Source organism: Ammospiza caudacuta, chromosome 1, assembly GCF_027887145.1.
Source record: "Ammospiza caudacuta isolate bAmmCau1 chromosome 1, bAmmCau1.pri, whole genome shotgun sequence".
In the NCBI taxonomy this organism is placed as follows: domain Eukaryota; kingdom Metazoa; phylum Chordata; class Aves; order Passeriformes; family Passerellidae; genus Ammospiza; species Ammospiza caudacuta.
This window is the reverse complement of record NC_080593.1, coordinates 116,861,000-116,888,043: the sequence shown is the minus strand read 5'-3', so window position 1 is coordinate 116,888,043 and position 27,044 is coordinate 116,861,000. Positions and strand designations below refer to the sequence as shown.

The 27,044-nt window shown below is 38.8% G+C and overlaps 1 protein-coding gene across 1 annotated transcript in view; it reads right to left on the bottom strand.

Annotated features, from left to right (window-relative positions):
- The window catches only part of FAM110B (family with sequence similarity 110 member B), a 114,314-nt gene that overhangs the window by 77,054 nt on the left and 10,216 nt on the right, over window positions 1-27,044 (bottom strand). The window contains exon 2 of the mRNA XM_058806738.1: window positions 6,996-7,125. The gene's annotated coding sequence lies outside the window, so the exon portion shown is untranslated. The remainder of the gene's footprint in view (window positions 1-6,995; window positions 7,126-27,044) is intronic.

The following is a 27,044-nucleotide window of genomic DNA, read 5'->3' as shown; positions in this document are numbered from 1 at the left end:
CAGCAACTTCAGTCTCACCACCAGCCACCTTCTACCTCCACTCAGCCTCATTTTTCTAGAGTGGCAGTGCATATACTTAGTCTCCAAACTCTGCTATTCTAATTCTTATGAACTAGAGCAGCAGAAATGGAAGAAGTAGTAGCAGCATAAAGTGCAAATTCAATAATAAAAAACTGCTAAAAATGCAGTCATCAGCCAGAAACAAAGGAAGAAAAAAGAAAGACCATAGTGTTAACTATGAGCTGCTGTAATGAAACCACCTGTGACGGCGGTCTTGAGCAAAAGGTATCCCTGAAAGTGAAAAACCTACTACAAATGATGAAATTTCACTAAGCTGGAGATGTGCAGCCTTGTCATCTGAGAAAGTGCGTTAAAAGAACAGCAGAACACTTGAACCAGTTGAAGAAAGAAAACCACATTTTCAGCTACTTCAGCAGGCAAACAAAATGAGATCTTGCATTTTCCAGAGATGCGCTATGAGCGTAAACCACAATGGCAAGAAAATGTTTACCCACATTTTCCCCTTGAACCACCAGGGACATAACTGTTCAAGATACAGATTGGAGGGAACAACCATTCCTTTAGAGGAACAAGGTTTCCATAGCTCGTGGAAAACAGACATCAGGCCTATCACATGGAACGTGCGATGTCCCATGTATTACCTGCAGCACAACCACTAAGATGAGCACATACCCATGAATTCATGCATCACTGTTCTTTCATACAGGAGTACAGCTGTATTTTAATATCATGTAGCTGAGCTGTAGCACGGCCTAAGAAAAGCTGGTGCCAGCAGAGGGAGGCAGTTGCTCTCCAGGACACGCATCTTCACATTCCCCGATGCACAGTAGGAAGCCAACAAGTTTGTTTTTGTGGAAGTGAACTCACCCCTCAGCCATTGTGTAAAAGTGGCTTTAAATCAAGCTGTAATTAGAATTTGCTGTATTTCACAAAACCCCTCTTGTGCTCCTCTTTTCCAGCTCTAGACAGGAAAGAAATGTATTTGTGAAAGAAAAAAGGAAAAAAGTTTATGCCTCTTCCCAGAGCATGTCCTGGCATGCATGCAAAAGCAAGTACAAAACATAAAACAATAAGCTTACAGGACATTCAATCTTCACATTACGTAGGAACACAAAGATCTCTCAGCTGGTCCACTGTTAAATGTCAGCCCATTATTACCAATATTCTGCTTCACCACATTAACCTTGTCAAAAGATACTAACAGTCCAACCCTTGGAGTTTAGCTTCTCTTCATAAATTTAATTTGCTTGGCAGAAACAGAAGTGGAAAACCTCTGCTAAAGACTCAGGCAAATTAAGACTGCCACGTAGCTCTTCTAGGACAGATTTTTTTTTTTCCCCTCCCAACTTTTATAGTCAGAGCATTCCTATTTTTAACCACATAGCTTTATCCCCCACTAGCAGTATTTCTATACTTCAGTAAATCCAAAATAAAACTCTGTGGGTTTGTTGTTTTTTTTTTTTTTTTTCAAATCTACTTTACTATAATACAGGTTGCACAAGGTGGTTTTATTTTGTGTAAGTTCTTTATAGACTAAACTGCATAATTCCACTGTGCTTTACACTGCCATATACAGAACTGCACAGCAAATGAAGTTGAGTACACTCAGAATAACAAACAGCTTCAACTGTATTTTGATCACAGGCTTACAAAGAACTTTATGGTGGTGACAACAGCAGTGGAAACAATGGTAAGGTGGTGCAAGGAAGTCAAGAGGACATGCCCAAGGGCACACAGCAAGTCAGCTGCTGTTTTAACAACAAAAAGATTCTGCTCTTAATCCAGATCTTCCCAGTCAGTCAAAACCTACTGATAACTATCTGGCCTTATAAAAGTTTCAGGTCCTTTAGAAGAAAGGAGCAGAGACAACTGCTAATTACCCAGGCACAGACATCTAACCACTGCCTAAGATTAAATGATTTACAGAGTAACTAATTTTTAGGAGAGCCTGAAAAGTGTGCCTTTTCTAAACCAATTTATTTCAAGAACATATACTCTAGCAGCCTAATTCTCTACAAATCATCTGTTATGCTGCAAGTTTTAAGAAATCTAAGGTTGATTTAGACAACTCAAAAGATAACCCCATTCTGAAGTAATTTTGCAGTTTAATCTTACAACACAAAAGACCAAGGTAAGAAAAAATATTGGAAGTACATTATCCTCCTACACCTGTAGGAAAATTATTAGATTTGGTTGGTTTTGTTTGCTGTTTTTTGGGTTTTTTAGCCAATACTACCTCTTCCTGAAGCAAGATAATGAAGTTTGGTTCAGCACCAATCCAAAATGACAATACAAAAATTCTTACTATGTGCAAAGAGTTGCTGGTTTTGAAACTTATAAATCATCTCAGCAAAGCTCAAAGGTATTCATTATTCTAATCCTTACTCGATCTCTACTGATACATAAATATAACTGTTTAAACATCCTGTATACAGGAAACCTAAATTTGCAACAATCAAAGAGATCCTAGGTAAATTTATTTTCTCTCACCTTCTTTGACTTGTAGAAAACAAGAGCTGGTTTCTTTTTCTGTAAGTCTGAAAGTTGCCACAGTATAATGCCATCTACAATTGTGTGAAATATTTTGGATATTAATGTCTAGCCAAGCCAGCAGTTCAGGAAAAAAAAAAGGGAGAGAAATCCCATAAAGCAGGTAGTGATTGGTATGGAGCCCTCACTACGAAAGGCAAGTCTCTACACTACCTCTGAAAGCAGAAGCACACAATAGGATTAGCCTTATCTTATTTAAGTTTCCTAACAGCAAGACTGCAGCCTCCTGACAATACTGTTTCCAGTAGGACTCAAATTCCAAGTAAGAGCAATTCTTAAAATAAAGTAGCTATGTCTGGCAGAGCTGGAACCATGAGGGCAACATGAACACCCAAACCAGTTTATTCAGGTTTGACTCAAGAGGAAAAACTACATTTCAGGCTAGACAAAAATAAGACCAAACATACCTAAAGAAGCTTCCAGACTACCATTTTTAGGTCATGCCCTGAACTTTTTCCTGCTTTTCAATTCATATGTAGGAAGGTCAGATTTATAAGTAGATTCCACTGTGGCATTTCAAGTCAGATTATTCTCTACATAATAATTAGTGTCGTTCTTCTCATCACTTGCAAACTGTTTTGCTAGTCTGAGAACATTTTTTGTGTTTATTTCTGAGAAGCTTTTTTTAATCCCTTCAAAGTACCAGCATCCTAAGCACAGCTATCTCATGCTCCATGAACTTTAGTGCAAATGCTGTAAGCGTTTCCTTTCTTCTTAACAACTTCATTACAGTGTTTACACAGGAATACAGTGCTTGTACTGTAACCATGCAAAGCAAATATTCTGTAGTAAATGTAAGCTTTATTCAAAGTGAGGCTTTAGAAGTCTTTATGGCATCATCCAGCCTGGATTGCCAGTGCTAGTGCAGAGAAGATGGCAAAAGGAAAACTGTAACGACAGAGCTTTCTGCTCACAAGAACTTTGGAATGGTCAAACAGAAAACCTATGGGCCAAACGTATTTCCAAAATGTGTCTGCACCTCTTTGCTAATCCACGACACCCCGAGCTATCCCTGCAAAAAGGACCTCAATTCCTCTACACTGTCTTCTCAAGCTGTTTACTCACCATGAAATTGTTAAGTATATGAGAGAAAAAAGGCTGGAGGATTAAAAAACCTGGATCACAGTTGCATGAGAAATGGAAGTAGAACTTTTCTTCTTAAAAAGAACATGTCCTTTTGGCAAGCTAGCAATTGAGTTGTGATTTTCCTTCTGGTAGAACTGTGTCTAGTAAGACCAGGACACAGACCACCAGTAACAGACTTCCCAAAGAAACACAGCATTCAGGGAGAAAAGCAGTCTCAAGGATCCCAAAGGGCCATTCTAGAAAAGACCTTCTGCCAGAAGTAAAGCTCTTAAGCAAGACTGAAATCCCATTAAGGAAAAAAGCATAAGGAGAGGAAAATCAACAGCCTCTTATAGTGGAGAGTTTAAATAAAGTCAAAGCTATTAGTGGAGACAGTGAGGGACCAGAAAGGAAACAAAGGCAAAATAGTTGGTGCACAATGAAAATCTGCAGTGTTGGCTTCACTTATGAAGAAACACCATGGTTCTCCTCGAAAAATTTTTTGGGGCTCATAAAAAACTCTTGCATTTTACCTCTTCTAGCAGGAGTGAAATCAAACAATATGTAATATTCAGGGCTTATTCTGTGCAAAGTAGAAAATGCCTATGCTAGCCCTTAATGCTCACACTGAATGAGGGCCTGCTTTTTGGTGCTGCTCTTTCTTTTGTTTGTTTTCAAGGGGGGGGGAAGGACCCCACTGAAAGGAACACATGGCCAAGTATGTAAATCTGCTTTTGCTGATATCACTACCATAGACTTAAGTACTGTAATTCAGGAAACGTAGAAATTCACTGAATGATTTCATGAAAAAAATATCACAAGCCCACTGACCCTGCTATTTTGAAATCCAATCTAGTATTAATGGCAATAAAGCAAAGAAGAAAACCCAACACCACAACCTCAGAGATACAGTGGTGCCTGCATAAATCAAAACCACCAGTTTTGGTTTGTGGGACAGAAGTTTACATTTGAATGCAGCTGGACTGCAGTCAGCTAGCCAGCTCCCACAGCAGCCCCTCCAAGCTGTATTGATTTCCAGGGAAGAAAAGGCACCGTAAATCTGCCTGAGCAGCATTGCGTCATACTTTTGGTTGGCTTGAAAAAAGCAAATTAAATGTTTTCCATTAGCATGGTAAAGAAGCTATACAATTTTGTTTTTATTTCAAATAGAGTCTCAAGTTACAGAACACTTTAGCTAACTCTGTGGCGAGGACTACATGCTCCGTGTTTGTGAAGCCAGCAATTCATGCTTATGTGAAACCAGATGTGTGCACTGCACAGTTCCCAGGGCTGGGAAGGGCTTTTAAAACGTGTTGCTGTTGATTAAAAAGGACTCTGCTTTTCACTTAGATCATGGAATATACTGAAGCAGAAACAATACATTTTTTCAGAGAAGGGGAAAGAAGGGAAGAACAAAGGGTCAGAAGCAGAAGAAAACTTTAAGGCTATAAAAACCACACACACAGGATAGCATAGAAGCAATGCTGTAGTACAACAAAGAGCAGCACAGTTCTAAAAAGCAATAACCATAACGTGATTTGAGCTAACAAGAACTCCTTGATCAATTATTCATATAATTTACAACAGTTACAGCTGCATCAATGAGGTAAACGAAAAAAAAAATAAAGAATCTAGGGCAAATATAAAATCTTCACAGCTATGAAGTGTCCTTGATTTTCACCAGAACATTTGGCTGTCTTGTATCATGTGTTTCTAGTTAGCAACAAACCCCTCCAACAAAGGGAAACGAGACAGAGAGGCACAGAACAAACTGCCTTGTTGGAAGCAGTGAGAGTGTTCAAGGCTGCGTTTCACTCATGGATGCTTGCAGCACCAAAAACCAACACTACACTAACACTGCTGTGCTTGAAACCTAGCCACCACCCCACCTAGATACGTGCACCCCATGGGATTATGAGGATACCTTCTGTGAAGTCTTTACTCTCTCGATGCACAAATCTGCACTTCAAAAATAAATAAATAAATATTTAAGTAACTCCCAGAAGAAATGCTGTGTCTTTGCAACATATGGTTATCTCAACTTGTATTGCTTTGTGTACTCCTAAGGCAAATATAACAAAGGGAAATTTACAGAGATAAGTATTTCTGGATGGGTTTTTTGCCTTCAGTTTGAAATCACTTTGTAATCACCAGCAGCAGCTTTTCTGCTCTGTCAGGGTTTGAATACAGTGTCCTCAGTAGCTCAAGATGACCTTGCTAGTGGACTGGAGAAACATGAGTGCAGCTGAAATCCAAGAAATGTGAAGCAAAGGGATGAGGGGCCCAACTGTGCCTATGCACTCACCCTCAGTGTGTACAACAGATCATGAGGGAAGGTTTTGACTTGAAGCACTGACTCTGCTGATTGGAGAACTTAACAGCAATTTTGATTTTACTCCATGGATGGAAGGACAACAAACTTAGATCTAGTTCAGAGCTCTAATTTCGGTTCAAATTCAGATCAATACAGGATTAACTAGAAAAATCTGCAATTCTTCTCAGATGAATCAAGAAATATTCATTTAGGAAGCTTTCCAACAACAAAGTCAGCACCTTGCAACAGGTAGTTTTTAAAAACAGAGAAGCTGACAACTTTAGAAGCACCTACATTCAACCCTAAATAAATCTGTGGGAAACATCTCCACTACCACTCACTTTTTTCAGCCAACTCTCTACACTTAGTTCAATTAATCTTGCCAGCATGAAGGAAAGATCCTGCATATATCATCACTACATTCAAAACTCTGGCAAACAAAACCATAGCAAAACCATAGTCAAATCTCTCTAAATGTATGTAACTGTAATATTGATAAGTTCAACAAAGTTCTTGGGGTCACATGTCCTTTTCTTCCATCAGTATTTATCCTGTACAAGCAAAAATGGATTGTGGATGCTAAGAAATTACCACAGTGCTAATAAACAGAAAATCATCATATAAAACCTCAATGTCCTCCCATTGCTGAAGATACCAGAGAGTGTTTCCATATTTCTGTGGCCACTCAAAGTGAGCTCTGAATGTGGCACTTGAAGTGGGATATGTTTCTAAAAACAGAGCATGCTGTAGAGCTCAGAAACAGCCTGTTCCCTTGCCAACAAAGAACTGCAGATGTATCTCCTACTAATAATCTAAGGAATTACTTCTGGCTCTAACCTACAATGCATATTATGTTGTTTTCCTCTCCCCTCCCCCAGAATTTGCTATTACAACATTTGTGTCAGGTAGCAAGGAGCTATACACACAAAAGAAGGAGAAAGCTCAGAGATGCATGCACTTGAGTGTTTATTCCACAAGAAGAAAAATACTTATTTTGAGAATTGTATCACACAATTCAATTTGTTTGAAAAATGAATCACTTTACCTTGGTGTAAGACTTCTGAACTCCTGTTAAGGCTGTCTGGCCTGTTAGGAGGTCTTCACCTTCAGCAGAGGTCTCCAGATCAAGGCAGATCTCTTCACCTGGAACTCCCAGAGGCTCCCTGCAGCAATGCCTGGAGACACAGCAACAGGGAAGGCATTTAGCTCCATCATCAAAGCCACAGTTTTAGAATGGACAAGACAGCAGTGTCCTTAAAGCTGCATCTTGGTTTAAACAATGTAAATTTCCAAAACTAAAAGCCTACATCTTCTTTTGGAGACTTAGAGGCTGCAAAGATGTGTTTAGCAATACTGGACAAGCATTCAGCCAGCTATAGATGGTCTCTAGCCTTTATATTGCCAGTCCCAACAGCACAGTCTCCAAACTCTGAAATTTAACAGGTGACCTATGGGTATCGATTCTGAATTCCTCTCATTTCATTATTTTCCCCACACTAAACTGCTCAGAGACATGCAAGGGAAATGCTTCAGGACAAAGAGCACAAGTGTGACAACATCTTCTTAAGGGACTCATATAGTCCTGTGCCCCTGTAGGCAAGAAACACCACCTAGCTTCCCTGCCAATGACCTCCACCCAGCTGACAAAGCAGTCCTTGTTAAAAGTCCACTCCCAAACACTACCTTATGCTTAGAAAAAATAAAAATAAAAATCCTTAAATTCCACCATCAGAAGGGAAGAATAACCACATTGCCTTACTGAAATGAATGCATTTCATCACTGCTTTTTACATGCAAAACAACCATACAGAATTTGGTAGTTTACAAGCTGTGACCTAAATCCCTGTTTACATTCTTTTTCTCAAAATGCCACCTGAGGTAAGACCAGCTCTAATCACACAGAAAATGTACTTGGGTACATGAGATTTCTGTGGTTTGGTTTTATTTGACAGTATGTGGTCCAGCACCCTTACTGGCACAAGCAGATGGCACAGCAGCTTCCTTTAAGCTAACAATTCTGAGTGGTTTCAAATTACTTTAATTTTCTAATCAGATATTCACTCTAGAAACAGGAGTGCAGTCAAGTAACAGACCATGAGATGAAACACAGGGCTCCTTTAGCAAAAACCTCAAAAATACATGCAGAAACAGCTTAAGCACAAGTTCAAGAAAAACATTTTTGGTCTCATACTGTTAACAAACCAAACAGGCAGCAATATCAGTCAGGTATCAATTACTTCTTCTTCACTCACAGTCCTGCTTTTTTTTTTTTTTAGTCTAGACATCAAATCTGACTGAGTTTGGGTCCTGACAACAGTAGACTGAAGATAAGAGTTTGTTTGTGTTGGGTGGGTGGATGAAGTCTCATCTTGGGAGACTGCCTTTGAAACAGTTGTGCAACAGAAACGAGTAACAATGGGGGGATTTCAGACAGATCAGTATCTGCATGTAAGTATTTAAAATTAGAAAAAAAAAAAAATAAGAGGAAGATGAAGGCATAAGCATATTCAGAGTGACACAGCATTACAGCTACACAACTATTATGAGCCTGCTGTAGTAGTGTTACTATGGAATTTGGTAAAAGATAAAAAACCTTAAAGCATGGCAAGAAAAAAAAATGTTTTTCAACTTTGCCTTGTTTAGTACAACAAAGCACAACAACAGATAACCAGCCAGAGACACACTCTTGTACTACTACAAATTATTCTGATATACAAATTACTGTATTTAAGCAGCAATTATGAAGGATGGTCATTTCAGTCTAAAAACCAAAGCAACTGTGTAGCAAAAGGATCCCTGTAAGTTCATACTTGACAAGTCAAAGGGAAAAAAGTGAAGACAGTCATTAGCTGCAGCAAGTAAATCTGTTCCAGCCATGTTGCTTGGCCAATAGCCTGAGCAAGTCCAAGTACAAACACTTTTATTTCCAAGTTGAGTGACAAATTTTAACAGCTATTAACTGGTCAGGATAGAAGACATCTCCAAAATCCCCAGAAGACTGCCAGACATACTGCTTAAAATCAAACACTTGTGACAGTATACTATACGGAAAAAAAAGGTTGCGACTTTTTGTGCAGGTAAATATTCAGCTGCACAAATTCCTTCCCTTCTGCCTGCTGAAATTAGAGTTCCTTCTGTTTTGCTTCTCCACTAAATTGCTGGTTTAGAATCTGCAAAAAATATGGTCCCAAGTTTATATCTGGTGTTAGTAATGTTACCAGTCTCATAAGGGAAATAAATATCACTGAATTGAATATATTAATGTTTAAAAATGAAAGTATGGTATTGAATGTGTGTGTATGCATCTGCACAAATATATTTATATTAACTAGCTGAATAGTTATGTGTCAGCTTTTCTAAAGTGCTCAGAACTGCACTTGAAAAATATTTTTATGAATCTGTTTTGTATTTATAGACTACATCCTGAGTTTCAGCCTTTATCCAACAAACTGGAGCCTTTTATGACACATGTAGTTTCCTGCTTTGCTGTCCAGTATCAACAAGTCTTTAGGCTTTTTTTTCTGAAAGGACTTTTCATCCTCAATTGCTATGTTCTTCCTCTCCTGCTAAGTATAAAATCAAAGTTTTAATACTTACAAAAACATACATCTCATGGAAGAGAAGCCAAATGTAATTTAGAAGGATTCATGAATGAATGAATGAATGGCACTCTTATTCTAATAATCCCAACGGCATCAATCTAAACCTTCAAACCTGACTCAAGTCTACCATGAGGTTTCCATAATCCAAACTAAAGTCTTTAAAAATGTAGGATTTCCTTAGAAAGAAATAAGCTGATATGGAAGCTCAGCAGCATATGATTAAGCATTTGATAACTTGGTGTTTTGATAAGGAGTTACCTTAACCTCTGTCACAGGGGGGAAGTGTAAGCCAGGGAACTGAAACTAGGCAGCCGGAGGAATCCAGCTACTCAAATAAGTAAGATATACTTTCTGTGTCAGAAAAAATATATATGAATGCTCTCTGCAGACAACCCTCTCTGAGAGAATAAAGTTATTTAACAAAGCAGAAGAGGTGGAGAAGACCTCAGTTTTATACATAATTAGAAACAAGGGAATATCTAGCAATGTGTATTGTTGAAAACTATTCAACCTTTTTAATGCAAACCCTACATTTCCACAGGCAGCAGGTACAGACTCACTACTCTAACATCTCTCTATAATTTTCAAGTAAAAATCTCACATCAAGCATAAGTCAAAAGGTATAGTCAATTTAGAGAACACAATTTTCAGAAACATTAGTGGAGTTTCGTTAGAAAGGGTCCCATATCCTCTAACTCTGGCAGCTTCTACTCGTGCAGACAGACTTATTTTCATTTACATCAACAATAAAACTAAGTTTCAATCTGTTCCCATATTCAGCATTAAGCCCCTGAAGAGATGGAGGAATCAAATTAAAGATACACAGAAAAATCTCAGGTCAGGCCCTTCCCACAATTAATACATTCATACTTCACACACCACTACTTTAATTATTACTCTATATTACTTTTGTTGGCTAGTAAAAAGTATCTTCAGTACTGAAGGTTTTACTTCTGAGGTGGAAAAACATTAATGTTTTCTGACTTGGTACCCAGCTGTTAGAAGGATTTATCCCAATTCAGAACAAGACTAATAATTTCATTGCAAAGTAAGGCACCTATAAGATACTAAGAGGAGCCTTACTACCTGCAAAGTTTGATGAAAATACTGCTAATTTTCCCAAGCAGGAGTTACATCCACTGGACTACTGGAAGGTAGCAACATCTTTCAAAGTTTCAAGGTTTCACTACCACCATCCTTGCAGCTGTATCTCACTTGAAGACTCTGGCTCAGCACAGCTATCTAGCCACTGTCAGGAAATGCCACAGTACACTTGCAGAAGAACAAAAGTGCACTAATCTCCTAAACATTAATTATACTGAAACAAATCTTCAATTAGAAACAGATCCTCAAGTCCAACACACTAATACTTTTGTTTTTGAGAAATATATCCACAAGAAGATACAAAAAGCAGGTCTTAGTCTTCTGCCCACGTTCTCAGCTACTCTCTTTTCTACTCTGCAACACCAAGGGTTTAATTTACAGTTTGTATCAGTTATTAAAATATAATAGGGACCAAAAAAAAGGAACACAGAAAAACAGATTTTCTGGCCAGCCCATTACCTGGTTTTACAGGAGAGGATTTGTTTTTCTAAAGTTAAAAAATAAATGGAAATATGTATAGACATCATGACAGAGTAATTAGAGTGCTTAAGCATCAGTGGGCAGCCTACTAAAACAGGGCTCTAAAGATGAGCAAAAAGAGTTGGTGTGTTTTTGAGGAGGGAGTTGTTGTAGAGGAGAATGAAGGGCAGGGAAATTACAGTACTTGAACAAAGCAGCAGCATGATGGACCTGACGGGTTTCCATGCTGTCACTTTCTTTGTGCACCTGAGGAACAACAGTCAGATGCCAAACAAACTGACAACAAAAAAGCAATCAGAATTAGGTCTGCTAAGACAGGTGGCTATCAAGAGGATAAGCACAATTCTTGTAGAAAACCATTCCTTCAAGAAACTCCACAGAAAAGCAGCAGATGATAAGTACAGGTGGGGACCTGAAAGCACAGTTCAAGGGGTACCAACTAAAAACTGCAACTGGGAATTTATGAACTGTGTTTATATGCTAATGTACCACTTCCTACCCTCTTCAGTCTTTGTGAACATAACACCTCTTGCCAAGGGACTTGAAAGAAGAAAGCCTGTAAACTAGTGAATGTTCCTGTGTTTGGTGACAACAGCCAACTAAGAGTTCAAAGAAAGGCTGCAAAAAGAGGAAAATGAGACACATGATGAAAAGCAAGCATAATGATTCAAAGTGGGGTGGTGTGAGAAGCAGAAAAGGCCTTGACACTGTGCAAGCTCTGCTTAGGAATAAGAAAAACATCTCTGTATTATCAACACTGATTTCTGCACAAATCCAAAACATGTCTCCAGACCAGCTACTATGAAAAAAATTTACTCTGTCCCAAACAAAACCAGAACAAAAAGACACCAGAAGATAAGCTTAAGAAGGGGCCTGGTACCATGATTAATTTTAAGTAAATAAGACCAGAAAATTTATTCAAAACAATTGGGTTTCTTAAGTTTTCACTGTGAAAGGGAATAGGAAAATGCCACAGTGCCTTACTACTGCAAACATTACAGAGAACCATAAAATAGGGAATAGAAACTGAAATTAAAACAAAATAAGAGACCTTTTGTAAGAGTTTTAGATGAATTCTCCATCAGTTGAAAAAAAGAAGTCAATGAAGCTCCTAAAAAGAATATCATTAAAGTAGTTAATTTTGAAATTTTCAAAAAATAATGTACTCTCTGAGACCTCATTGATGATCCAGGGAAGATGTCGGTATACTCTGTCTCAAAGTTATTTCCTAAATATAATGGTTTCTTAATGACAGCCTGGGTATAACCCAAAATAAGCCAAATTCTGAACTGTGCTGCTTTTCAGTTTGCCATTTAGCTTTATTCATTTTTTACAGCCCCCATGAAATCATAACCACTTTGTCGTTCATAAGATGCAAGCTAAGTAATTGGTTTGACTTTGGAACAAACATTAGAAGCAACCATATGCTATCACCATCTTTGCCTGCTATTTGGAAAAATCTGAAGACAAGACATTGATGCAAATATACATGAGAGCAATTAATTATTTGCAGCTCAAAGGGGAAACACGTATGTTACACTGCCTGCCTGCATTCTAACAAAAAACAAACTTTCTGAAAATCAGCAGCACTTAATAGGCAGAACTGGAAATCTACTAAGCATAAGAAATGCATGGAAATATAAGCAAAACTATGCATGAGACAGACTTTAGATCTAACATGGGTGACACCTCTCTCCAGCTCTTAATGGTGATGCCATTATCAGCTTAAGAATGATAGTCTAGAATACACAGACATTTTCAAAAATCTTTGCAACATCAAAGTTACACAAATGGTCCTTAATGACTTCAGATTTGGATTCATTATTGTTTTTGTTGCAAATCCAGCCACAGGAGGAGAAGTAGGATTTTTATACAAACTATAAAACAAATTTGCTGTAGCCTCTAATCTCTCCATCATCTTGGCAGATCTGCATAAGATAAGCTGTGCAAGAGATATGAGAATCCTAACCCTTCCTGGTAGTGAACCCCCATTTGAGATGTGTTACTTCTCCCTTGGGACAGTGACCAACATTCAAAGCAATAAAAGTGACACCCAATTCCATTAAATAATCAGATCAAGGCAGCTTTGAGGTTTTCAACTCACAGTTAGATGCTGAAGCAAAACCTGCCCAAGCAATTTTGCCAGGGAATGGTGCCAGGGAACTGCAAGAGTGGTTCTCCAAAGTACCTGAATGACAAGAGGCAGGAGGACTCTTCCATCAGGCCTAGGGGAAATCAGGAAGTAACAAAGTGCCAAATGGCTCCAGAACACCAAGCCATGCACATATTTTAGAAGAGTTTTAGGTCACCTTTTTTTGCTCACTGGCCAACACAACAAGAGCTGAATTTATTATATAAGCTTCAGAACTAGAACAAGCACAATTATTAATAATGAGATAGTTGCAAATGCAGAGGAAACCCCACTAGCTCACACCCCAGCAACCCCCACAAAATTATCACAAAATAAATCTCAAACAAAACACTTCGGAAGTGTTAGGCCCAAAAAAGTTAGGCATTTACACTTAGAAGTAAGAGACAACTAGCAGGGGGAATCAGCTGAGGTAAACAGTCATTGATTTATCAATTCATTACACATGACTGAAACACAGATGGACATTACAGCCTGTAAAGATGAATTTTCCTCTGGCATGAAAGACTCTCCAGCTTACATTTCTACATTAAAGTTTCCAAGCAAAGACTTTTCATCAGCAAGTTATTAAAACCCCAAAGCAGCAAGAATTCACTTTAATCTCTATTCTGTCTCTGCTTAAGGACATCCACTGGCTTATCCAGCTCCATACTCAGACTGTCAGTTCTCTCTTCACAACTCAGTACAACCAGGAAGAATAACTTGGTTCCTGATTGTTCAACTGTAATTGTTTCTCTTTGGATGTTTTACAGCTGGAGGAGGAAGAGATACAAACAGGTGACCTCAGTTTTGACTTTAAATCAATCAACAAATGAAATGTTAGTAATAAGAGACATGAAACAGACACATTACCCATGATAGGAAATACTAAATCTACAGCTGGGCTTCAAAACAAAACCCCACAGTCCACTTTGCTGGGAATGAGAAGATATACAAAGCTTTGACTTGGGGTCAGGCCACAGGGTCAAAAATACAAAGAGGATATAAATCAGACATTATTTCTAAAACTTACTTGCCAAAGGACAAGACAGTGAGTACGGAAGTATTTATGAAAACATTTCAACACTGAAAAAAAGGCAAGCACAAGGGCGTGCAGATGTCAGCCAGTCACAGATGTGCTGCCTGCTCTAGCAGTCAGACCTAATCCCTGTCCCCAGCCAAGCTGGGGGACTTGGCTCTCACATCCAGGTTTTAAAGCAGGACAGAATATAACTGGGGAGTACCCCAGGACCCACACTACTGACCAGGCTGGGGATTCAGGAAGGCTCAAGTCAAGACACCTCAGAGAACACACATTAAAAACTTTCCTAGAAATTACATTCAACCATTACTGTTGTTTATTAAATGTACCTAATACTGGACTACAGCAAAGTACAAGGAGTTTGTTGCTTCCCTTTGTGACCTGTTCCAATACTACACTATCATCATTGACAGGAACAGTAAAAAACTTGTATCACACTTGCAGAGAAAAAGAGTCCTGGCTATAAGATATCAATGATTCAATTTTAATGAGGCTGTGAAAAGAGTCCTTGCGTCATTCCTGGCATACCATGGAAAAGTGATGTCCTACCAAAAGCCTTCCCCCCTGGACAACAAGAAGTGGAGCCATCTCCAGGCCATGGGCTCAGCATGTAGGATTATTCAGCAGATGGACACAAAGGCAGGAATTAAGTGTAATGTGCCAGCTCTGCAAAAGCCTACCTTCATCAGAGGTATTTAATCATAACATTTCTGTCTTGCACACTAGAGTTCTGAGAATGAGAGAAGCAAACAGCAATGTAGTTACTGATGCAAGTCCAGCTTAGAGACAGGCCCTTTGAGGCAATTCTGTACAGAAGGAAAAAAATACATAAGATGCCACAATTGATTACTTTTCTTTGTTTAAAGCTAGTTATAAAAAAATTGGTTCTTGTTTATGCAAATTATTACTAACGAGAATTTCAGTGCAATGGCAAAGCATTTCCCTTCCCCAAAGAAAGCAAATCCAGGACCCTGTTCATCTCCAAGTAGCAGGAAGCTGGCAAACAAGCAAGGGGCAAGCAGCCAAACCAACCACTACTGCTAAGAGCAGCATAAATCAACAGTTTGAATCAGAAGGCTTTATGCTTCTTTTCTGAGGACTCAGCCACTTATTGCTTCTTTTAGAAACATTTATCAACCTTGTATCAGGTCACTGTGGAAAAGAATGAAAGGGGCAACAGTTGCAGAGTACCTCCATTGGTTTCAGCTTGATTTGAGCCACTCGACTGTCAAATGTCAAAACAGGAGTAAAACTTAAGAGAATACACTCTCATACTGCTCTGATGTAAACAAAACTCAGCTTAGCATTAGATAACAGAGAACTTTGACACTTTTCTTATACTTTAAAAAGATCAAGCAGTCACATCATGTCACCAGATGCAGGACAAAAAGCCATGGACAGCCACAGACCAAGTTTTCCTTTGCCAACTCTGACCCTCATTTAACAGCACTGAGTTCAGGGAAGAAGGAAAGAGCAGAGAGTATTTTTTAAAAAGCCCCAGCTTTACAAAATGGAAACAGGATCCACAAAGCAGATAGCTACTCCAAAGCACCAGTCATAAAAGGAGAGGTGCATGGGAGCTTGCAGCTGGTGAGTCCACGTCATCAGTCCATACAGCAAGGATGCTGCTCTACCCTGAAGCCAAAGGGCAACTGAGAGACTGTCCCATCCTGTCACTCATCCTGAAACTACCCAGCAATTCTTTTTAAATAATGATATTTAAAACTAATCTCATTATTTAAAAAGACTGCTCACACTTACACTGGTTAACCTTTGGAATCTCAAAAGAACGCACAGCTAAGAAAACTATGCTGGTCATTAGGATAACAAAAAAACTCAGAAAAAAAAAAAAAGGCAACATTTTTGCACATCAAAACAGCTATTTTTCACTGGAGGCACGCACACACCCCTAAAGATGAGCATTTTGATGATTCCAACAGGCTAATAAGTGTTGATGTGGCATTCTTCCTTGTGAATGTTGACAATATGATGCTCCTGCAGAAAATTGTGTGCAAGTTATTTAGGAAGACAGGCACCCAAACAAGTACTAAATCCCAAACATCCAATCTGACCATTCTGAAGGTCAGTATGAGGCATCTAAGGAGAAGCTTTTGCAGCACACAAAATTAATCAAAATCATCAAAAGCACTACAGACAGAAGGAACAAACTTTAAAAATAAGTCCCACATCTAAAGAGGTACCTATCTTAATTTTCGTTGCAGTACTATAATTTCTACTCCTACGTTCACCTAGTGTACAAACATTGCATTTAAATGACCAGTTATTACCAGAGAATCAGAGGAGCTTGCAGTGGAAGAGACCTTCAAAGGCCATCCAGTTCCACCCCTCTGCAATGAGTAAAGACATTTTCAACTAGATCAGATTGCTCAGACATTCAACCTGACCTTGAATGCTTCCAGAGATGTGGCATCTACCACCGCTCCATGATCACAAAAAGGAGATAAATTTTCAGAAGCGTGCTTTCTCAGACCCTGCTGAGAAAATGTTTCATATGATGCAATTCAAGAACAATATGTTTCAATCTGTTTGACATAAACCAGAGAATTATTTTATTTTCAATAAAAGGCAGTGTACCAAAAGTCACCATTTGATCACCAACTAAAAAAAGTTAAGTAAAATACGTGGGATGTGAACAGAACTTGACAGGTATTCCTAAAATACATTTGACATTATTCTTTCATGTATTTTATGTTTTTAATGATCGTGATAGTCTTTGCTCATTTTACATGCAAATAACCTAACTGTGCAAGTTAACTTTTTAATCCAGCAAAATTCAAGTGAATTTCAACACTTCAAGAGTTGTTGAGAACAAACTTTCTTTGTATTGACAATACTTGAGCATTTATAGTGCATAGCAATTTAATCAGGATGTTATAATTTGGTTCTGTGTGGGTGTCAACTGACTTGCTTCAAAGTCTGCCTCACATCTACAGAAGTTATTCACAAAGAAGACGCAATTATATTAATCACATGGGCTGACTACAATGTCTGAGGCTTCAGCACATCTCCCTTTGGGAAGTTAGGACCTGCAACTCCACATATTGAAAGGCTTCCCCTGAAAAGAGTAAATATATTTCTTGACTTGTTGCACAAACCCAGTTTTGTGGGTTTTGTAGCAGCACATAAACAGCTTCCTGTCCAATCTCTCCTATATCCACAAGATCTTGGGCAGAAACAGGAGAAAGAGAAAGTCAATACAGGAATCCTTAACACGAACATTATAACTAAAAATTACCTTTTCTCCCTCAAGTCTGCCCTCTTTCATACAGCACCAGATATCAAAAGTTCTAAATCCTAATACTTGAAGGAACTAAACCAGAAACAACTTCAAAATGCCAACACAAAAGGCATCTAAATTAACCTAATTTTTTTTTTGTCCATAGCTTGCAAACAGAATGTTTATGAGAAGACTCTTATCTTGATTTACATAACTTGCAAGTTGATGGAAAATTCATTACATTCTTCTGCATAAATTATTCCATGATTAATTATCATAATTTAACTACCTTTGCTTTCAGGTCTACGGTGACACAAAAGATTAAGATAAAATTAAAGGCTTCATACAATTATTTTGCCCAAGTTTGTTTAAACCTCTTATACAGTAGATTACTCTATCTGTAAGAGCCAAGAATTTGTCTGTTCCTCCAGTTTACCAGCACTCTTCCCAGTGTTTCCAGTTTAGGTATGTAATACCAGGCCAAGTCACTGGTGCTGTGCAGCTACACACACAGGGCAGCAGCTGCTGAGGAAGAGCAAACCTGGACAAGGCCAAGTGAGAGGTTTCACATTTTAGCATCTCCCAATGAACAACAACAATAACTGGCAAGCTTCCATATTAATTTGTTTATTTTGCTGATGGGGATGTACGTTCTCAGGAAAGCAAAAATATTCAGTGCTGTGGCCCATTTTGTCATATCAATACCATAAGACCTCTTTTGGGTAGAGCGCGGTCCCACATGGGTCAGGAGGACATGGCATGGAGCTGGACAGCAGGCAAGGGGAAATGCCAAGGGTCCCCAGCCTCAGGCTTGGCCCCACACTGATAAACCCACAAAGATCAGGCTCCTGTGAGGTCCTGTGGTGGTGTTCAACATTTCACAGGAGAAGGAAGATATTGGGGGGCTGGAGCGCACCCAGAGGAGGGCAACAATGCTGGTGAAGGGTCTGGAGCACAAGTCTTATGAGGAGCTGCTGAGGGAGCTGGGGCTGTTTAGTCTGGAGAAAAGAATGCCCATGGGGGACCTCACTGCTGCCTACAGCTACTGAGAAGAGGTTGTAGCCAGGTCAGGGTCAGTCTCCTCTACCAAGCAGCAGGACAAGAGGAAATGGCCTCAAGATGTGTGAAGGAAGGTTTAGATTGGATAACAGAAAAAATTCATCACCCAAAGAGCTGTCAAGCACTGGAGCAGTCTGCCCAAGGAAGTGATGGAGTCACCATATCTCTGTGTAGATGTGGTGCTCAGGGACATGCTTTAGTGGTGGACTCGGCTGACAGTGCTAGGCTAATGGTTGGACTCAATGACCTTGGAAGTTATTTTCAAAACTAAATGACTCTATGATTCTCAGGTGAACATCTTAACAGCCTGATGGAAAGGAAAATGCTCCCATCCATGTTTGAGAGCAACAGTGCTTCCCCTAGTGAGGAAGCTTTCTAGCCATGGAGGATAATTTTTGAGGAATAAAGCTTTAAGTTATTAATAAGAATGAAATCTCTTGACCTAGATTTTCTCCAGCTTAAAAAAAAAGCATATACACACACGACACAGCCTTCCTCGACAAACACAAACATATTACACTCATCATACAGCAGAGCACATCAGATATTTCACAGTAATAACAAAAAAAGGCTTTTTGTGCTCCTCCCTCACCCAGCTTTGTCTTAAGAACATGAATACAGATGATGTTAGATTAAAACAGAAACCTGAACCCCAAGTTCCATGTATTTACTTTTCAAAAGCATTTTACAATTTGATTTTCTTCTTGCCTGCTGTGATAATTGATGAAAACTACACAGGGATTAAAATGAGCACAGGTGCGTGTCTACATAGTTCAAAGAGATTTGATCTTGAATGAAAATAATAATAATAATAATAGAAAAAAGCTTGAGTATTTTTAGGAGTGGATTTAACATAGCCTAACCAAATAAGCCTAGATTAAAAGTAGGATTTTACAGCCCAGATTTCATGCTACTGAAATTTAAAATGTGCATTTCATAACATATCAGAAACTTTTGAGAGCAGTACCTGATTTACTTGCATTTACAGCCCTCCATATCACATAGAGCAGATCCAGAGAAAAAATAAAGGCATTACAATTGGTAAAGAGAACTAAAATACAATACAAGGACATGTGTTTCAAAAGACATTTGGCACTAAATCAACCTTATTTTTAAATTTGTGAGAGGTAAAATGAAAGTCTACGAGCTGAGAATATCTTTCTGGCAATATACAAATCAGCACAAAACCCATGCTTATTTTCTTTGCCAAATTTATCCTGCTACAGCTGAATCACAACTTCCTTGCACCCATGAGGTCAGGAACCATTTGAAAAGAAATGCACAATACAGCTAATCTTTGTCAGCTCATCATACCTAATGCAAAAAACATTATTTTCCCCATTTTTCTGTCCCAGCTTCCTCCAGAAAAGCTAACTACCATGTTGCTAATCCCAAATTTGTTGCACTACTTTGTTAAACAGATTTAAAAGACAAATGCACACAAATCACACAGGATAAAGAATTTATTCTGTGGTCAAGGCTTACTGCTGAGCTTCTATTAAGAATTGGAAAAAAAAAAAACCCAAACCAACAGCAATCAATTGTATAGAAAACAAATTTATTTGTCTCAAAGGAAGACTCCATACTTATACAGACATTTTTATACAACAGCTGCTTTCTTGCCTAAACTACCTAAAACACCATTCCTACAATAACATGTATTCAATCTTCTTTCTGAAGCAGAATCCAATATATTTTTAGGCCTCTGAAAAAATAACAGCAGGAGATTACAAATATATGGATCAGAGATGGAAGAATTCCCTATCCTCCCTTCCCTCCCCATGCAGGGGGGGCAAGCTCCTGACTGCATCATATGGGACACAAGAGCTAATCAGCACTTCCTCCCAACAGGCTGAATTTTCACTTAAGCACCTTTTTGAGAATGAGGAAACACTGGCAATCATTTCACAGAAACACATCAGTGAAATTGTCAACATCTGAAATTTTCCCCAGTGGCCCCCTGCAACTTTATTTACCTCCATACATTTTCCTGTACAGCTTAGCCACGGATTTATACTTTTGTAGCAACCAAATATAAACTAACTCCCTGCCAAACATCTTTTTGACTTAGTGGTTTTGAAACCTCTGAAATTTTGACTTTATATTTTCACACAACCTTCAGATGACCCACCAGGGTCCAGTTTTGCAATAGACTGGTAAAGAAACCAATTAAGACATGAAAACCTGAAAAAGAAAAAAAATTAACCCACCACAAACACATGCTTCTAGTATGTTTTCTTTAATCAAAAACCCATCATATGCCATTATTACACAATTCAAAACTATTTCTTTTAAATCTGTTAGCACACCAAGAAACTAATTTTCCTCTTGCTTAAATCATCTTGTATGCTTGCTATTGATTTAACTTATAAAGACAGATGATTTAAATAGCTCCCTAAATGCAAAACTTTCAAGGATAAACAAAAGACTGCATAACGAGAAAACAGTCTTTTACTCTTACTTGTCAATTAAACATATTGCTATACAAATTTAGTCGCAAGATCTTGACCTGGCCAATATTAAATCTTAGATGCAGTTCAATTTCTGCACACCACATTTAAGACTGCAAAGATCATAAAAGAACAAAAAGCAAGGCCACTAAAAAAGTGAACAATTAATTTTCACATTTCACAAAATTCTGCAGGTCAGGTCAAGCCCTGAAGAAGACAAACACTGGTTTGGGTTTTTTTTAAATTATAGCATATAATTCTGTACATAAGAAACCATATATATTTACTATAGAGTTTGAAAGTAACAAAGAGGGGACTAAGGCATGCATTGAAAAACACTTAAGACTTCAAATCCAAAATAATTTAGGCACTGTAAAGTAACCTAAATATAAAATTGCTGTCATTTAGTTTTAATTAACACATAACCAATTTGTTTTCTGCATGAATTTGCATAGCACATGGCTAATTACTACCTTGTGAAGAGTCTGAGTGGGGGGAAGGCATAAATCTTTACACAGTTCATCCACAATAAAAACCAAAATACCACAGTGAGAGCCTTTTTTTTTTTTTTTTTGTGACAGCAAGCATAAATAAAAACATGCTTTTTAAGACATAGGCAACTAAACAGGAATAAGGCTGTAAAGTGAATCAGTGCAGGAAACCCAGGATTAAGGCTGAAACTTTATTCTAATCCTTGTGTTCACAGAAGGAGCAGTCACCAGGCAGCATGTGGTCTGGGCACGCACCTGCAATACACAGGCAGGATTTAAAAGTACTTACAAAGAGATCAAGTTTTCTCTGAGAAAAGTTTCTCTTTGGATTAGGAAGTGGTGTTTTTTTGGTGCCTTCTCCAAAAAACAAACAATAACCACACATGTCAGCTTGTCAGTGATTTTGCTAGAATGATAGCCTGGATGTGACACATGCACAACCCATCATTCCTAGGGATTGACTTGACAGTAAGAAAAAGCTTAAGAAAAGACAAAAAAAACCCCAAAACAAAAACCCCCTTGCTGTGAACATATTAAACAGTTCAAATTGCCAGCCATACCACACTACTACTCCGTGAACTTTGCACCACCTCTATGTAAATTCCTGTATTAACTGATGAAGTCTACCCACTTGGTAAAGGTCTCAACAAACTGAGGAGCAGAGGATGAATCCTTCAAACACAATGGAATTCCCCTTACAATTAAATAAAATTATCATTTATCTGGTGCTGCAAAATGACTAGTAAAAGAACAAGGCAAATCTTTAAATATCATCTCCTTTTGCCTCACACAACCTTTTCTGATACTTTTGTACTGCTACATTAGGCGCTGCAGGAGGAACCTTCCAGTTGGGCTTGGCACCTCAGGAATTCCAGCTGTCTCTATCTGGAAGCTTTTCTGGTGCACCTGGGAGCTAAATGAACATTCTCCAGCCCACAGATCCATTTTGTATCATGGACAGATTGGGTCACTACTAAAAAGTGCATGGGGAGAGGTTTCTAAATCCTGTGATTCTAAGTTTAGCATAGAGTACAATAAAAAGAGCCAGAGACAAATATACTTTCCAGTGTGGCCACTTTGGGAAGCATCTGTTTGCCTCTGAGATTGAAGCTACTGCTTTCAGTCCTAAGTCATTTTGTTACAAAAGTTTAAATACTAACAGAGCAAGAGATATTTTGCTTACATTTGGTGCTGTTTCTCTTGAAGTGGAGTAGCACTGAATTTGGTGAACAATACCCATAAACAGGGTTCAACTCCTACTCCATTATTAGCCAAATATTGACAATAATAAAACCACAATTCAACACTGTGAAGTGGAAATGCTTGGAGGTTACTTTCCGACCCTTTCCCTCAAGCATACATGACAAGCTGATTGCAATCAGGAGTGGTTTCATACCACTTCATACTCTACCACCAGGCTCTTCTATTGCCCGAAGAGTCAGCTGCAGTCCAGCAACAAAAAGGTATCACACAGCAAGGGACACCTCACTTATTCCCACACACCATGTGGATGCTTGTTCATTTGAAATCAAGCTACAGGATCACATCACTAAGCAAACAAAGAATTTTATGGCATTCATTATTATTTTAAAGCTCTCAGACATCAGCTGCCATATCTGACTATGAAGAAACTGTCAGAGGCAAGTTAACAAGCTCCTAAAAACTGGAAGTCACTGATACTGAAAGATACTTGGAGAAATAAAATAACATTTCAGTTTCAAACTGTAAACAGTTATGTTGACATAATTAAGATACGCAAATAAGGATAAACAAAAAGGAAGGGAAAAAAATCTTAAAAAGCTCTGACTATATCTGCAACCATTTTCCCACTTACAAAGCCACAGCCTTGACCGACAATCAAGTACTAATACTAATCGTTATTTAAAAGTTCATGGCAATTATATAACTTATCCTTTTAAACACTTTACTGTATTAAATACTAAACAGCTTTATCCTGCATAAAATCAAGCCAAGATACTACAGAGCCCCTACATGGCAATTCTCAGTTTTTCCTTTCAAAAGCAAACTCATTATGTTCTCTAAAGAGAATAAAGTCTCTAAAAGAAGACTAAATTCTTTCTTTCTTTCTCAAAGGCAGGCTCTGAAGAGATTGCATAAAAAGGGATTTTATTCTTGGCTCAAATATGAACATTTGGGAATCACTACTTTTGAGAAAGGACTCACCCACTTAAAGTCAGAAAAATTTATTTTGAAAAGTGGTGTGAAATTTCAGAGGAAAAAAAAAACAACACATGTATTTTGCACTTCCCAGCTTTTGGTACTCTTCCAGTTAAGACAAAAATCTCAAAACAACCTCTTCCCCATATAACTGTTTTCTCATAGATGCTGCCAAGCTATCTTATACCACCAGCAAGACATCTATAAGAAAGTAACTATTTCCAGACAATCCAACTAAGAGGACTGATAGGAAGATAGAAGTAAGAGCATTTCCGATATTTTAGGAGAGAACCTGGGAGAGGGACCTGGGGAACACGTTTCACTGGATGCCCACCTCAGTCTGCCTTGTCACCAGTCTGTTCAGCACCCCTCAGAAGATGTGGGGGAGCAATGCTGCAGCTCAGAATTCATGGACAACCTCTCCAAGCACAGGGCAGGGCAAGAGTTTGAGCCCAGCCCACCTGCTAAGGACTACATTCCTACCATAGCTAACAGTCCTCAGAGGAGCATCCTTTGGATACAGACCATGTACTGGAACTGCTTCCCCAGATTCAGTCCAAACCAGCTGCAGAAAGGGAAAGCTCATCTAGAAAATTAGATCATTTGAGACTTAAAAAAAACCAGTATTATTAATGTGTGGACACCATCCTGTTACAGAAGGAATACCAAGGGATTGAGAGGAGGATTCAGTCTTCTGTCTCCAAGATGACTCAAGATCACCTGCAGACATCCACGTAACATTTCTCGACTGTTGAGGAATGTTGCAGATCCCACAGTTAATGGTGCACATCAGAAACCAGATCAACTCCTTTTCCCCATCTCATGCACGCATGCTTTCCTGGAAACGTTCTTTTGTGTATTCTCATCCTGTTTAATGTGAAGGATTTATTATTTCTCTCTATCTAAGATGCAAAATCTCAACTATGACCTGTGAGTGCTCTGCAAGGCTGAATTCCTGGCACAGTATCAAAGGAATCATCTGTCATCCTCCTGTGAAGTGCCTGTCACAGCACTAGAGACACCAAGGGATCCAGCAGGGATGGCCAGGTAGATCCTGTGTTCCACCCAGAGGCCAGCCATGCCCTAATCCAGGAGAGAGGCAGGGCAGGCCATGTCCCATGGGCTCCTGCAGGAAGCCTGAACTTGGGGCAAGCAGGGAGGCTCTGTGCTTTCCAGGAGCTGCTCTTCCCAAGATCATTGGGAAGCACAGCTGCAAGGTGCACCCTGCTGCCAGGAGAGGCCCAGCATGTGCATCCTGCCTTCAAGATGGAAAAGAGGACTGAGGAATGACTCTGCCCAAGCAGGCCCTTGGCCCCTGCCTGGCTGCGGATGTGTCTCCATGAGCTGCCTTTACAGCAAGAATGGGAAAAAATGGCATCAGATGGTGGCTACTTTGATAACTACCCACCTATCACAAGTACCAGTCTCCAGCTAGAATTACTGTACCAGGCGCCAGCTCATCTTTTCCCTTTTTATTTAAATATCCACACCCTGGAATGTACATAGGAGTAAATTAAGGCACTTGTATTATATAGGTCATGTCCTGGCCTGTTCATCTACATACATTAGCATACAGGTAAAAGTACAACAGACATCAAAAATGAAGCATTAATGGTTAGCTCAAATACACATCCTAGGCACGGTTAGAAGGGGGGAAAAAAACAACTAAAAAAAATTTAAGACAACAGAAAAGTAACAACAGAGACAGTAGGGCGGTACTTCATTTGAATCTTTTTCCAAATAAAATTTTCCCTTGTGAACACTTAGATGTATTTTATTAGTAAACAACATAATAAACCAGACATCTTAATTTTATTTCACTTTACATTTTGTACATAGGCTGAAGACCAAATACATAAATCAAGATAACTCTGATCTGTCTTGAAATGCGCTTTTAAATCATCTGAAAATTATGTACATGGTTTCCATGTGGAATACATCTCTTTTCATGAGAACCTATCACCTTTTTTCCCAAGTCAGAATAGAATTGGTTAAAACAAAAACCACCATATAATTCAGAACACATAAGCAGGTATGTTCTATAATTTCCCATCAAGGAAAGTTCTTCTACACTTTGGGAGCTCAAAGTCTGTGAATTTGTGATCAGACATATCACAATATTTTTTAAAAAAGAGAAACTGGGCAACAACCCAATGGCACTCTCCTTCCACTGTCAGAAGCCTTTAGAGGTACCAAGCACAGCAGCCACAATTAACTCGGCCAATTACTCTAGCATTGTAATTCCCTCCTCCATATCCAAGCTCTGCCTCTTCTTTACCCTTGGAGAACACTCACTGTAGGTGCCAGTGAAGCTTACAGGGCAGTGACCACAGAGTTTCTGACATTCCCATTTACACTTCTATTAACTGCCATGTCAATGAGTTAGTTGATCATGGAAAAAAATTTTAAGATCTGTTCAACTTGGTGAACAAGATATACCTCACCTCAGTTCTGTTTATCTTGTTGTCACAATCTTAGCGATTATGAAAAAGGGAGTTCTGACACTGACCTGAGAAAAATCCCAGCCTAGGAAAAATCCCTGCATTTCTGTGTAACTCTGTAAAACAACTTCAAAGAAGGAAAGAAAAAAAGAATTTGTGCCCATGTGACTGCTCTACAGAAGAACAAGAGGCCATTATCTCTACCCCAACATATGAGTTATTCTAATAACACTTCAAGTGAATTTGAGGAGTTTGGTATTCTTTATATTGCCTATTAAGAAGAGAAAGGTATTAAGGAAACTATGGAAAACCCATAGCTGCAACTCCAGAACTATAATGCAAAAGGACTATATGGAGGACTATTTTATTGCTTCTTTCAGTTCAGTATGTTATGGTACTAAATTACAGTTCATTGAAGCCAGACTTCATGGGGATTGTCAGCACTCTTCTGCCTGGTTCAATGTCAAGAGCAGCTGACATAATTTTCAAATATAAAAACATGGCTTTCACAATTTGCACTAAGCTGAATGAAGTATTCCATGAAAGCAAATCACACTGATTAAGGAACAGGTTTTTTTGCTTCTCATTAGAAGTTCAGCTTTAAATTAGTAAAAGTTCAAGACATGGGAAAGACGTAGGAGAAAGACTGGAACCTCACAGCAGGCAACTCCACATTAGACAGTGTCTGCATCCCAGCTACCATAACACAAGCTGCCTCCTTCCTTCATGCCCAGCTCACACAGCAATTCCCTCAGCCTTGAACCTGCAGCAACATGTGACAGCCTCTGGCCTGCAGAGCTGCAGTACTAACCATGTCCACTGCAAGGCTTTTTGGATAGCAGTCTCTGTCCTTCCAGTCTGCACCTTGCTGTCCCAGCTCA